The 15,001-nt window shown below is 38.2% G+C and overlaps 1 long non-coding RNA gene across 1 annotated transcript; it reads left to right on the top strand.

Annotated features, from left to right (window-relative positions):
• Nucleotides 1-986: 986 nt before the first annotated feature.
• LOC126491530 (uncharacterized) lies at nt 987-13,563 on the top strand. The gene is made up of 3 exons (XR_007589416.1): nt 987-1,094; nt 4,200-4,416; nt 13,192-13,563. It is a non-coding gene; the product is annotated as an uncharacterized lncRNA (long non-coding RNA).
• Nucleotides 13,564-15,001: the final 1,438 nt, after the last annotated feature.

Here is a 15,001-nt window from a genome sequence, read left to right as displayed (position 1 = left end):
CCTGCACCTACCCTAACAGTGCTACCAACCAGGGAAAAAAAAAATTCAAATGCTTAAGCCTATGGGGAATATCTCATTCAATCCATTACATGCTTGCTCTGTGTTTTAACATCTAAGTGATCAATGCACTGGTGTGCTTTAGCTTGCCAAGAGTAACGATTTCATTCAAGATGTCAATAAGCTCTCACAAGATATGCAAAACCTAGTATCATATTCTGTATACTTCCCATATGTCTTACAAAGCTAAGTACAGTTGATTTACATTAAAAAATCATAGGTCTAGCACAAAAAATGTTTGACAATATAGATATTTCCTGCAGAATTTGTTTTAAATTTTAGCTTATTGTGTGTGCATACTTATATACTTATTATAAATATGTGTATGTTATGTGTGTGTGCATTTGTGTGGGTGTGCAAGAACATGTGAATGTATGCATGCAGTGGACAGAGGTTGACATCGGGTGTCTTTTTCAATCATTATCTTTGTCTAGAAACATATTTTATTTTTACTTTATTTGTATGTGTATTTACACATATGTGCAAGTATTCTTAGAGACCAGGAAGAGATGGCAGATTGATTTTAGAAACCCTGAAACTGGCAATACGGGTATCTGTGAGCTGCCTGCCATAGGTTCTCTGTCAAATTCTGGTTCTCTAAGAATACCAGAGTCCTCTTTCTTGCACCTCCACCTTATTTTTGAACTTGACATTAACTGAGTAATCTAGGCTGGCCAGCAATCCTAAGGGATCCCTCTACCTCCCAGGCACCGGGATTATGGGTACACTGCTCCAGGCAGCTAGTTATACTGGTGTTAGGGATCTGAAGCAGTCCTCACACTTCCATAGCAAAAGCTTCACTAACTGAGCCATTTCCTAAGTCCTGGACGAGAAATCATCATGGAGAACTGATGGAGGAAGGTCATTGGTTAATTATAATAAACCAACTGCTTGGCCTCATAGTATAGAACATAGGTGGGAGGAGTAAACAGAATAGAATTCTGGGCGGAAGAAGAAGTGAGGTCAGACTCTGCTCTGCTTCTGGAGAGACACCATGCTCCACTCTCCCAGGATGGACGGAGGATAGAATCTTCCCGGTAAGCGCACCTTGGGGTGCTTACACGCATTATTAGAAATGGGCTAGTCCAGGTGCAAGAATTATCCTGTAAGGGCTAGAGTTCATGTGCCAAGCAGTTCTTAAATGAATACAGTTTGTGTGTTGTTATTTCGGGCATGAGCTAGCCAAGTGGCCAGGGTGTTGGGGACGCAGCCCTGCCGCCGCTCCTATTTCAACAGAGAACATAGGTACCTTTGCACTTTACAAAGTCCTTAGCCAACCAACACACACATTTCACAAACTGCTCTCCTCTCCCTAAGCACCGTGCAGCTCCAACAGTCTCTACTTTATTCCTTCATTTTACAACTAATAGACAGGAAGTTTGGAAACTCCAAATATCCAATATGCAGAAATATTTACTAACTTCGCTCCCTTGAACATACCAAAAGTATAACTGGATAAAATGTAAAATACATGGTGTATTTCAACATTTCCTCATTTCCCCACACAATGGGCATTACACTGAGGCAGAGATGGATCTGAGAACCCAGCATATTCACAGATACAGGTTTATGACAGGGTCACAGTTCATGTTGACACTGAAGTCCCCCTGCCTTCAGCTTTTGTCAGTGTAACACAGGTATGCGTACTGTGTAGAAATGGCAAAGGTACATGCTAGTTGCATTAGTCAATGACATAGCCTACTCACAGTGAGCAGTATCAACTGGAAAACTTGGATTAAAGAGGATTAAAACTTTTGCTGCCCAGGAAGTAAATCTTAAAGACTAATGGGATCTTATTTTAGAACATGAAAAAAATAAGGAAGGAAGGAAGGAAGGAAGGAAAAAAGAAAGGGAGGGAAAGAAAGAGAGAGAATGAAAGAAAGGAGGGAAGAAAGTAACAAAGGAAGAGAGAGAGAAGAGAAGGAAATACAGGCAGTTGCTTTAATAGTTATTAATGGTTGTTGTCAGGCACACAACTATTGACTGAAGATGAATCAGACTAGCTATAAAAAGCATTTGGGTTCTGGGCATGGAAGGAAGAGAAAAGGACCTATAACTGCTCATAAGCTCACCAAAGATAGTCTGCTAATTAAATATCAGAGTGTTTACCTCCAACAGCCATTATGGGAAGCTAATGAACTTGTTCAAAGGATGCAAGCGAGTTATCACCCGCTTTGTCAGTCAATAGAGCTGTAAAGAAGCAATTTCCATCCCTGTAGGGACCCACAGGTTCATTCAGAAGCCACCAGGTTTTAATTAGCTTCAAACCAGCCATACTGAGTGGTAAAATTTAGCCATCCACCTTTTTGTCACATGAAAATCATTTTTAAATATAAAACACAGGGTGAAGTTGTGCATGCCTCTATGTATCATTCATTTTATCTAGAACAGGAAGGAAAATTAAATATAGAAAGAAAACAATGGTCTATGTCGAAATGGCTATAATACACTCAGAAAAGATCAGGAGAAACTGGCTGAACAAAAGAGTGATTGTTCCATATGTCACTTTTAGAAAGCTACAAAGTATGGCAGAGTAATACAATCCAGTGCCTTGTCTATGCTGCCTATGACACATGTAGCTCTGGAATGTATAATGGTTTCTATAAAGATATATTCAATTTTAGAATATTAAATTACATTTAAGATAAGCATTTACCATGCTATGAATAGCTGTGTTAAAATATTTTATTGCATTTTAGTGTGTGTGTGTGTGTGATATGTGTGTGTGTGCACATAGGTATATGCACTTGGATGCAGGTGTCCAAAATGTTTCTGCCTGGACCAGGCATTCCAGGAGATTGTAAGTTGCCTGACGTGGATGTTTGGGACCAATTTGGGTCCTTTGCAAGAGGTGTTCATAACTGCCGATAACTTCAGCTTAGGGAACAAAGCAGATAGGAAGTGTGTAAAGCCACCAGAAGATAGGTGAAGGGCCATGAAATGCCTTTCTCTATATCAATACCACCACTGCAATCATTCATTTGCATCTGCAGTTGCCTGAACTGTGTCCTCCCAAGTCAAAGCAGAACGATTTGCCTTACCTCTGAACTAGTGGCTACCAATAAGTTGGGAGAGGGAAAAATCACTGTCTTTAGTTGTATGCCTACTGCTGAGCCAACCAGGCTCCAGCAGACAGTTCCATTCCCATGGATAAACAAACGGTCCTGGCTAATCTCAGTGGGTCACAAAACAAAAAGAACAGACGAGAACATGTGAGAGAGTTGTAGGCAGGAAAAGGGTAAAATAGGGAAGGCAATGAAGTGACAGCAAGTGTAATCACTATGCATGGCATACATGTACAAAGTTGTATAAAGACATGTTTAATTAATAAAAAGATAAGGATATTTCTGAAACCTATACATACTATCATTTTTAGAACTTGAATTAAGTAATAATAAAACTACTGGGGGTAAGACTAAACTTTTCCACCTTTCTTCCTTTTTTCCTCCCTTCCTCCTCTTTTCATCCTTCCTTCCTTCTTTCCTTCCATCTGTCCCTTCTTCTTTCCTTCCTTCCTTCTTTCCATCATGAAAGTTTTACAGTTATTAAGCAGTATTTCCTCACTGTACTCTCCCCTCAGTTTCTGCTAACCACCACTGAATCTAACCATTCTAGGAATCATATCTTAGTTTGGGAAACTGTTGTAAGGAGGACGCTTGTTGGTTCACAGCTGCTCAGCCCCAGAAACTGTATTAATTAAATCACTGCTTGGCTCATTAGCTCTAGTTTCTTATTTGCTAACTCTTGCATCTTAATTTAACCCATCTCCATTAATCTGTGAATCATCACGAGGTTGTGGCCTACCAGCAAAGTTTCAGCATGTCTGTCTTTAGTGGTGGCTCCGTGGCTTCTCCCTGACTCTGCCTCCTTTCTCCCAGCATTTGGTGTAGTTTTCACTGCCTACATATGTTCTGCCCTGTCAACAGGCCAAGACAGTTTCTATGTTCACCAATGGTATTCACAGTATACAGAGGGGAATCCCACATTACCCCTCATTTTCTGTTTAAATAAAAAAAGAAGGTGTTATCTTTAACATAGTAAAATTACATATAACAAAACGGGTATTAAGCAAAAATTATAGTTACAATATTTATATCTACTTTATGCTTTATCATAACTAAAGAAAACTTAAAATCTTTCAGATATCTTCAGAATATGGCATTTAAATTATTAATTTAAGACTTCATGACAGTGAGATACATCTGCTTCTGGCAGCACTAATTACTCCAAGAGGAAGATGGACATTGAAGAGGCACATTACGGAGTTTGCTAGCCATTTGGGCAAGAAACTGCTCTTGCCTGGACTGCTTCATAAACTGGACATACAGGACCTGGAGAGAAATGACTTCTTGCCTAAAGGTGAGACAATCCTTTAGGGTTCCTGCTTCATGAAAGAGTCTGCTAGACATTCTGCAGGATACAGAAAAAAGTGACTGACAAACTGCCAATATAGGTGGCATTGTCTTTGAAATGTCCTGCTTCATGGAAAAGTATGCTGGATACTATAGGTCTGTAGGCTGAAGATGGATGCCCTAATGGTACAGAAGAACTTTGGGTGACTGTCTAGACAGTAAGATATCTCTGTCAATTCTAGAGTTTTGGAAGTTGCTTACAATGCACTTCCTGTTTACTTAGGTAATACTATATCCTTCTTGAGTCTTTGATGGAATTGAAAAATACCTATATAACTGAAAGGTATCTCTAAATATCTAGAAAATCTAACTAACATGACTACAAGCTTGACTATTATAGATGACTCTCTATTAACCTATATTTCTTAATTATACAAAAAAAACAAACTAACCTAAAATTTGTATCAATAAACCAAGATCCATACCAATGCAATCTCTACAGCAGGAAACTAGAAGGAAATGCCATAAAAACGTAGCTTATGGACAGCAGAGATTTATTTATCATGGTTCTGGATGCTGGGAAGTCTAAGACCAAGGTCCTTGACAGATTTGATGTCTGCAGAGACTTTGTCGCCAGAAACTGAAACACTGCTATCTACTTGTGTCCTCAGGGGTGGTAAAGAGAACAAAGTATGGGAAGAACAAGAATCCTATTCATAAGGGAAGGGAAGAATAATCATCCAAAGGGCATCACTTCCCAATACCTTTAGTTTGCCTGGATCTTATATGATTTGAGGTATAGAACAGTATTTATCCCTTAAGTCTGGTTTCAAATCCCTTAGTATGTTTTCAAATCTTATCCATGTCATATCACGTAATCGATTCTTATTTATTTCGAAGGTTAAATAATATTAATATACTATATTAACAATGATGTATAACAATATAATATATTATAATATTAAAATGTATAATATAATATACAATAAGATATACAATATTATATAATGTTAATAATCTATGATAACAATAATATATACTGCATGTATATACCATATATTGTTTACCCATTTGCCAACGGATCTTTGTGTTGTTACCACATTATGGCTATAAAAAATGAGGCTTCTAGGAACACCAGTGTGCAAGTATCTGTTTGCGCTCATAATTTCAATTATTGGCATAAAAAGCTAGAATAAAATTTCTGGTTTTAAGGTCATTTGATTTCTTAATTATATTTTTATTGATTTTAATGAGCTATACATTTTTCTCTGCTCCCCTTCCTGCTTCTACCCTCCCCTTCAACCCTTTCCCATGGTCCCCATGCTTTCAATTTACTCAGGAGAGCTTGTTTTTTACTACTTACTATACAGATTGTCTTTTACCACTTGCCATATAGACTCTGTATGTCCCTCTTAATATCCTCATTGTTGTCTAGGTTCTCTGGGATTATGATTTATAGGCTGGTTTTCTTTGCCTTATGTTGAAACACCACTCATAAGTGAGTACATACAATAATTGTATTTCTGGATCTGGGTTCCCCCACTCAATGTGTTGTTTTCTAGATCCATCTATTTGCCTGCAGATTTCAAGATGTCATTATTTTTCTCTGCTGTGTGGTATTCCGTTGTGTAAATGCACCACGTTTTCTTTATTCATTCTTCAGTTGAGGGTCATTTAGGTTGTTTCTAGTTTCTAGCTATGACAAACAAAGCTGCTAGGAACATAATTGAGCATATGTCCTTATGGTACAATTGACCATAATTTGGATATATATCGAAAAGTAGTATTGCTGGGTCTTGAGGAAGGTTGTTTCCTAATTTTATGAAAAATCATCATACTGACATCCAAAGGGGCTGTAACAGCTTCCATTCCCTCCAGCAATGCAGGAGTGTTCCCTTTACCCCACAACCTCTCCAGCATAAATTGTTATCAGTATTTTGATCTTGGCCATTCTAACAGGTGTAAGATGGAATCTCAGAATTGTTTTGATTTGCATTTCTCTGATGGCTAAGGATGTTGAACATTTCCTTAAGTGTCTTTCAGCCATTTTAGATTCTTCTGTTTAGAGTTCTCTGTTTAGGTCTGTATTCCATTTTTATTGGGTTGCTTGTTCTTTTGATGACCAATTTCTTGAGTTCTTTGTATATTTTGGAGATCAGACCTCTCTCTGATATAGGGTTGGTGAAGATCTTTTTCTATTCTATAGGCTACATTTTGTCTTGCTGACCATGACCTTTGCTTTACAGAAGCTTTTCAGTTTCAGGAGGTCCCATTTATTAATTGTTTCTCTCAGTGTCTGTGCTACTGGGGTTATATTTGGGAAGTGGTCTTCTGTGCCAGTGCATTCAAGTGTACTTCCCACTTTCTCTTCTATAAGGTTCAGTGTGGCTGGCTTTATGTTGAGGTCTTTGATCCATTTGGACTTGAGTTTTGTGCATGGTGGTAGATAACGCTCTATTTTCATTTCTCTACATGTTGATATCCAGTTATGCCAGCAACATTTGTTAAATGTACTTTCTTTTTTGCCATTTTATATTTGGTGTTTCTTTGTCAAAAATCAGGTGTTTGTAGGTCTGTAGATTAGTATCCATATAACATGAGGGGGCCTGGCTTGTTTGTTTGTTGGGGTTCTTGTCCCGCCCAGTACCCCGCAACTGTTTAGTCCCAAAGAAAATCACACAAAGATCTCTATAAGTTATAAAGCTGATTGGTCCATTAACTCTAGTCTCTCACTAGCTAACTCTCACATCTTGATTAACCCATTTTTCTGATCTATGTTAGCCATGTGGCTCAGTACCTTTTTTCAGTGGGGCAGATCACATCCTGCTGCTTCTGTGGTCTGAGCAGGAGTGGGAGGAATCAACTTCCTCCTTCCCAGAATTCTCCTGTTCTGGTTTTCCCACCTATATTTTCTGCCTGGCCAATCAGCGTTTATTTATAACATGATTGACAGAATACAGACAATTCTCCCACACCATATCCAGATTTTTGATTCAATTCCACTGGTCCTCTTTTCTGTTTTTATGCCAATACCAGGCTGTTTTCAGTATTATAAATCCCTCTGTAGTATAGTTTGAGGTCAGGGATTGTGATGCCTCCAGAAGTTCTTTTATTGTACATTATTGTTTTGGCTATCCTATATTTTCTGCTTTTTTGTATGAAGTTTGAATATTGAATATTGGTCTGTGAAGAATTTGGCTGGGATTTTAATGGGCATTTGATTGAATCTGTAAATTACTTTTGGTAAGATTGCCATTTTTACTATGTTAAGTCTACCTACCAAAGAGCATGGAAGATCTTTCCACTTTCTGGTGTCTTCAATTTCTTTCTTCAAAGATTTAAAGTTCTTATCATACAAGTCTTCCACTTGTTTGGTTAGAGTTACTCCAATATATTTTATGCTATTTGTGGCTGTTGTGAAGGGTGATGTTTCTCTGATTTCTTGCTTAGCCAGGTTATTTGTTTTTTAAGACATAACTTTTTCCATGATATAATATACTATTATATATGCATAACAACAATTACCAGTGTTTTAATTTCTCCACATTCTCACCAGGTCTTGCAAAATTTTCTTTGTTGTTGTTGTTGTTTGTTTGTTTCTTTTTAGAGACAGGGTTTCTATGTAGCTCTTGGGCCTGTCCTGGAACTAGCTCTATAGATCAGGCTTGCCTCAGACTCATAGAGATCTGCCTGACTCTGCCACCTAAGTACTGGGATTGAAGGTATGTGATGTGGGAAGGTCATTTGTCAATCTGTTGTTTCATTGGTTAATCAATAAAGAAAACTGCTTGGTCTGATAGGTCAGAAAATTAGGTAGGTGCAGTAGACAAAACAGAATGCTGGGAAGGAGGGAAGTGAGTCAGACACCATGCTTCTCCTCTCTGAGCCAGATGCAATGAAGCTCTGGCCCAAGATGGATGCAGGTCAGACATGCTGAGTATTTCCTGGTAAGACACCACCTCATGGTGCTACACACATTATTAGTTAGTGTTAACTAACACATTATGGGTTAGTCGAGATGTGAGAGTGAGTCAATAAGAGGCTAGAGCTAATGGGCCAAGCAGTGTTTAAAAGAATGCAATTTGTGTGTTGTTATTTCGGGGCATAAGTTAGCCAGGCAGCCAGGAGCTGGGTGGCAGGAACACAGCCTGCAGCTCCTTCAACAGGTATTTACCACCACTACCCATCTGCAATATGTTCTTTAATATAGATAATAGTCTAAATTGTTGTTGACTATTTCTGCTTTAGATTTGAATTCTCCTAATGTTAGCGATATTTGTCATCTACCCATACATTTCTCATCTGTCTTCCTGTTTCACTGTTTGTCTATCAGTATATTCCTTCTGGAGAAAAGTCTATTCAAGTTCTTTACCTGTGCTTATGAAAGTTGTTGGAATTACTAATAATTATTTACGACATCCCCTAACTATGCTTTAAATATCTGTGCTATTAGTTTTCTCCCTTTTCCTCTACCAATACCTTATCCCCTGCTCCTTTTCCCCTATCTCTCTGTCTCTGTGGATTCTCTCAGTCAGGCTTTCTCACTTTTAATTTCTTTTCTGGTTGGTTCTCATGCACAGTCCATTGTCTTCTGCCTTGATCTGTGTTATTCCCTTCTCTTGGTTGTAGTTTTGTTGTCTTTCTGGTCTTCAAATGAAAGCAGAAATTTGCTCTTGATTATCTTTCCTGAATCTTTTATATCTGACTTACTCATCCATTATTGTTCCATTTGCTTGATTAAATCAGGCTCAAAATGGGATTTAGGGAAGAATGTAAGCTTCGTCTTCCTTTCTAGCCCCAAAATAATTCCTTCAGTTTTGAACAGTACCTTGGACTTTTCTAGCTAGAAGGAAATGGGAAGCTACAGGTAGATACAAACTTGCTTTAATCATCTGGAATTTTCAAAACCTTTAAAATTCTTCCTTTTTCCATAAAAAAGAATGCATAAAGTGATAGAAATCCTCCTGATCTCTTCTTTTTAAACATGTGTGCTGTGGGATAGCACTCTTATACACTGTAAAGACTTGTCACTCATTTTGGTTTAATAAAACACTGATTGGCCAGTATCCAGGCTAGAAGTATAGGTGGGGTGACCAGACTAGGAGAATTCTGGGTGGAGGAAAGGCAGAGAGATGCAGAAGTCAGCCAGATATAGAGGAAGCAAGATGAGAATACCTTACTGAGAAAAGGTACCCAACCACATGACTAAACATAGATAAGAATTTTGGGCTAATTTAAGTTGTAAGAGATAGTTAGTAATAAGCCTGAGCTAAGAGGCTAAACAGTTTATAATTAATATAAGCCTCTCTGTGTTTCTTTGGAACTGAACAATTGTGGGACCAGGTAGGACAGAAACTTCAGTCTACACATGTATATGTGTATGTATTGTTGTGTATATCTCTGTGTATGAGCTTGTGTATGCATGTGTGTATGTATTTGTGTGTGTGTTCTAAAACATAATGGTCACATTATCATACTATGTTATCATACTATGCTCTATTTCTCAAGTGGCTATTAGACTTCTTCCAGGTGATTTTCTTTTGACTGAGTGACCCTTGTAAATATAATTCCATATTATATTCCTTATTTCTTGACTTACATTCTCCATTATATCTGTTAAGAGATATATAACCATTCACAACATGTGACATTTGACTAAAGAGATTTACCAAATATACGAGAGTGTAATCTGCCAAACAGCCCATATCGATAGTAAGCAATAAACTACAATTTTCTAAGGTTCATCAGTGAAAATATTTACCTTGACTTTTAGTACACTTTTATTGTATAAGATTTACAAAAATGCTTTATCTAATGTCACAAAATCTAATGCTTTCTAATGTTATACAACAGAACACCCCACAGTTTACTCAATTTGGTAGGCTATTTTAAAATGTAATATTATTTAATCTCATGATTTTGTAAATCAGGAACTCAGCCAGTATTTGTCTCCAGTATGTGATTTCTAAACCTTCATATGAGAAGAGTAACTGGGGTTAAATTTGCTAGGAGCTCAGCTGAGCATCCTACAATTGCTCCAGATGGCTTCTGAGACTGGTTGGCTTAGATTTTCTCATACTAAGACAATATTGGAGCTCCAAGAAGCCAATGACTGACTATGCAGTCTCGTCAAATTTAGATTCAAATTTATCATAGGACCTCACATATCACATTTCATCATCAAAAAGTCAGCTTAATGGAAAAGGAAAGAAGTCACACAACTTATCAGTATGAGTCAACCCTCTTTGTTAAAACATAAACAAATTATCACTACAGTGGACAGTGTGTTTCAGGCTGCTTGGTAGTGGTGTGGACCTGCTGCATCCCTAGAGTTAGGGCAGTGAGCATACTTCTGCCATGTTGGAAAGCCAAACAGGGTGGGGCCAACAGCCAAAGCGTCACCTTTGGTCCTAACCATGCGTGCTTAGCATTTAAAAAAATTCTCCCTGTCAGATAATGATTACAGAAACACAATAAAGACAGATTCAGACAAAAGGACCTCTAAATGATTCACAATGTGTTTGATAAATATTCATAGGCTTGGGAGAGAGATGATAGACAGAGTCATAAATTAAAAGAATAATTTTAAGATAATAAATTAAGGTTCTTAAAAAGCAAATTGAGTAACAAAAATTATAGTAAGCCACATAAAGATGAAAAACATGCAGAGTCTGGATTATGTATACTATTGTGTTTTCTTTGAATTTTCAACTGTTAATGAACTAACTACAGGAAGACACTTGATTTTGGGAGCTGCTAAGCTAAACTAACATAAAGGTTTCTTGACTTCAAAATTTGGGTCTAACAATATGTTGCTTCAGAAAAAAAAAAGTTCTACTTTTATTTCCACAAAAGATAAAAAGCTGTGGATTCCTTCCAGGCTAATATGGCTTGATTGAGCAAGACCCCTGAGGTGTCTTGGGAGCAATGACCCAGGTGATGCAATATCCAAAATAGCTTCAAGGCAACTGGATAAGACACACAGACTTCTATATTCAAGATTTAACCATAATTCTAAATTTACTCAGGATCTCCATAAAATTACCAGAACTCCCAAGCAGCAGGAAGTAACATAAAAATCTGCACCCAAATTCCCAAAATATTACTTATAAATATCTGTTTTTATTTAAAGACAGTTGGTTATAAATTATTAATGGTCAATCTCTTTCTCAATAATGGGAATATAGTATAGAAATGATAAAAAGGTTGATTATTGAATCTACTTCAATCCAAAAAACAACTGTTAAGTGCAAAATACTTTACATTCTTTACATTGATATGTAAGCTCGGATGCCTGTTTACGGTGTTGTTCCATCTGCATCCAGCCTTACTGCTTGAGGTGCCACTTTTTTTGCAGGTATTTTAGCCATGGGTAGCAAGCTGTCCAGACCTCCAGCCTCCCCGCTGGGATGCCCTTTGGATGTCCTTCAACATTACACTTATCCATCACTGTCCAAAAAATGGCCCCATTAAAACTGTAAATGGCCATTTTGGGGTTCCAGCCTTTTGCCCTCTCATCTGCAGCTTTTTTTATGGCATGGCAGCTCCCCAACAGAACAGACATGTGATGGTCGCCATCTTGGCTGAGGGCCAGATGGGTCAGGTGACTTTTTCGCCATCTTGGCTGAGGGCCAGGTCACGTGACCACACTCTCCCGGTTTTACTCCCAGTTTTACCCTGCCTTCTCACCCAGTTTCCACTAAAATCCTTCTGTTAGCTCTGTTACTTATGTTTTGAGCAATGTCATGTCTCTGATAGGGCCCATCAGAGTCATCCACGTTGCCCAATTCCTGTTCACTCTTCCAATGCATAATAATACATAATAAATGTCCATTACATCTCATTTCAGACTACAAAATCATGAGTTTAATATTTTAAACTGGTACGTACTTTTAAGTCTCTTAAGCTGTTCTCTACCATTGTAAGTTCTGCCACTAACCTTATATTACAAGCAGTTTTTTTCCTTTTTTCTGCCTTTTTACAAATGTAAATCTTACCTGTTAAGTTGAGAGCCAGTGTGGTCAAGCTCAGACCCAACTTTCCAAACAAATTCAATACTATAGTTATACCTGATAAAAAGCCCTCAACTGCTCAGAGATCTGGGGAATGTGGTACTTAAGTATTTAATTATTAAAAACTTTTCATAACAAAAAAAAAAGAGACAGGTTGGCTTCTAGCAGCAGCTCTCTGCTCCCTCCAAAGAAGACAGAAGACAGACATGTACAGAACATCCTTCTGCAGTTCGCTTCAACTGCCAAGTGCTGACCATTGGGCAAACTGCCTTTTGTCCAAACTAAAGACCTACAGACATAGACGAAATTGCTGGAATCGACAGCCTAGCTGCTCAGATCAAGGTAGGTCTGTCTTCCTACAGATTTCTTAGCCCATAGGGTCTTCTGGAGCCTGCGCTAAACAGCAAAGGTCAAATGCAACCTTCAGCGACCATGGAGGATCCAAAAAGAGTAGCTCTGGGTGCCAACCAAATAAGTTCTCTGTCATTTTTTAATCAATAACTCAAGTAAAATCTTATCCTTCTCAAAGATCTCTGACAGTTTGACAGCGAGATGTACCTCACCAAACAAATTTCAAATCAAATTTATCTCTTATGCCACAGTCATTATATGTCTAAAACTTCTGTTTTCACAAACCCAAGGAGTTCTCGTGAGTTCCAGGGAGCCAAATTAAGAAATCCATCTTAAACAGGTCAGATACCCCCTCAATTCCCTGGTCCAAATTTTTTTTCCTTAATTTAACTTTGTTCTTTGTTCTGCCAATACCTTAGGGACACCAGACATTCCCATGCCACAGACACGGGATAAAAGCAAAGAGACCAACTATGCCAGGATGTGACCAGCACACAGCCTTCTCTCACCTCTCCCCCTCAAAGACGATGCCCACAATTAACTGGAAAGCAGTCTTAAAAATTCACCGCCCCAATTCCTTCAAACTGTGATGTCTAATCTCCTGTTTTTATTATAAGGAAGACCTGGAAATGTTGTGGTTTCCTGTCTCTGGGAGACAAGCCATGCCCACTCCCACTACCATCTTGTTCTCTTCTCTTTCTGTTCTCACGGGGTGCACACGGGTTTCTGTCTCTCCTCTCATTTTCTTTCTCTCCCTCTCTCCTGTAATAAATATTTTAGCTTTATGCCTATTTTCCGTGTCTATGGGTCTGTTTACATGCGCCCACCACTGTTGGGAATTTACAGCCGCTTGGCTGGCTTGGGGACACAGGACCAGCAGCAGCCAGCGTCTCTGGGCATATGGCGGGGCTGCCAGCCTGCCCGGGACTCGCCGTAATTTCTGAATAATAACAATAGGTGGGACAATTTTTCAAATTTCCTGTTTTATTGAAAAGTCTGCCAGATACTATGAGCATATAGGCTGGAGATTGATGCCTCAATGCTACAGAAGAACTTTGGGTGACTGTCTAGGTAGCAAGATGTCCCTATCCTTTCTAGAGTTTTAGAAGTTGTGTATAATGCACTTCCTGTTTATTTAGGTAATCTATCTTCTGGGTCTTTGATGGAGTTGAAGACTAGTTATAATTATTGTTTCCTTAGTTTTGATAAAAGATAAATTAGATATGAAACTTTAGACTCAGAAAGATAAGACAGATAATAGAGTATTTTCTTTAATTTCATCAAATTCAAATAAATATTATACCTGTAATCATTGCTTGATAACTGTTTTGTTATATGTAATTTTACTATGTTAAAGTTAAAATCCTCTCCTTTTTGATTAGACAGAAAAGGGGAATGATGTGGGATATCTCTTTGTATGCTGCAAATATGTTTTATTACCCATATACTAATAAAAAAGCTGATTTGGCCAATAGCCAGGAAAAACAGAGCCAGTTCAGAAATCCAAACAGAGATACAGAGAGTAAAAGGGAAGAGTCAGGGAAATGCCAGCAGCCACCAGAGAAATAAGATGTGAGTAATACCATGGCCATGTGACAATGCATAGTCTAATAAAAATTATCTCATTTAAGATGTAAAACCCAGTTAGTAATAAGCCTGAGACATCAGCTAAATAGTTTATAATTAATATTAAGCCTCAGAGTGGATATTTGGGAATTGGTGAGTAAGAGAGAAATCTCCAGTTAAACAAAACTAATAAAAAAATTACACCCAAATCTGACTCAGTGAACCAGTGGGTTTCCTAGGGTTATTTACAAGTGTGTTGGTGATCTGGAGATAGCATGATGGACAATTCTAAAAAACTGTACTTCTGGAGCTCTCTGCACAGCTTGCAGGCAGATCAACTGGCAAGAGTCTTCTCTCCAGTAACTGTTTGCTGTTTCTATTGTAGTAAAAGCATAAACGGTCCAGCCAAAGAAACCCACCCCAGCCCTGAAATCACAGGCAGTGAAAGAAACACACTTTACTCTTGGAACTAGAGCCAGTGAAAGAAATACACCATGATCCTGAAAATAGAGCCAAAAGGCTAAAAAAGGGCCAGTGAAAGAAAGACAATTTGGCTCTGAAACTAAAGCCAAACCTGCCCCTGACGAACTGAACACAAAATTAACCAGTCCCTGAGCAGGAAAACCAACCAATCCCTGAGCACAAAATCTCGCATCTCCACCC

This window comes from Alexandromys fortis, unplaced genomic scaffold (assembly GCF_014885135.2).
Source record: "Alexandromys fortis isolate MF-2015 unplaced genomic scaffold, M_Fortis_MF-2015_v1.1 scaffold_279, whole genome shotgun sequence".
Taxonomy (NCBI): Eukaryota; Metazoa; Chordata; class Mammalia; order Rodentia; family Cricetidae; genus Alexandromys; species Alexandromys fortis.
The sequence above is the reverse complement of the archived record's forward strand: the minus strand, read 5'-3'. Positions and strand labels throughout refer to the sequence as shown.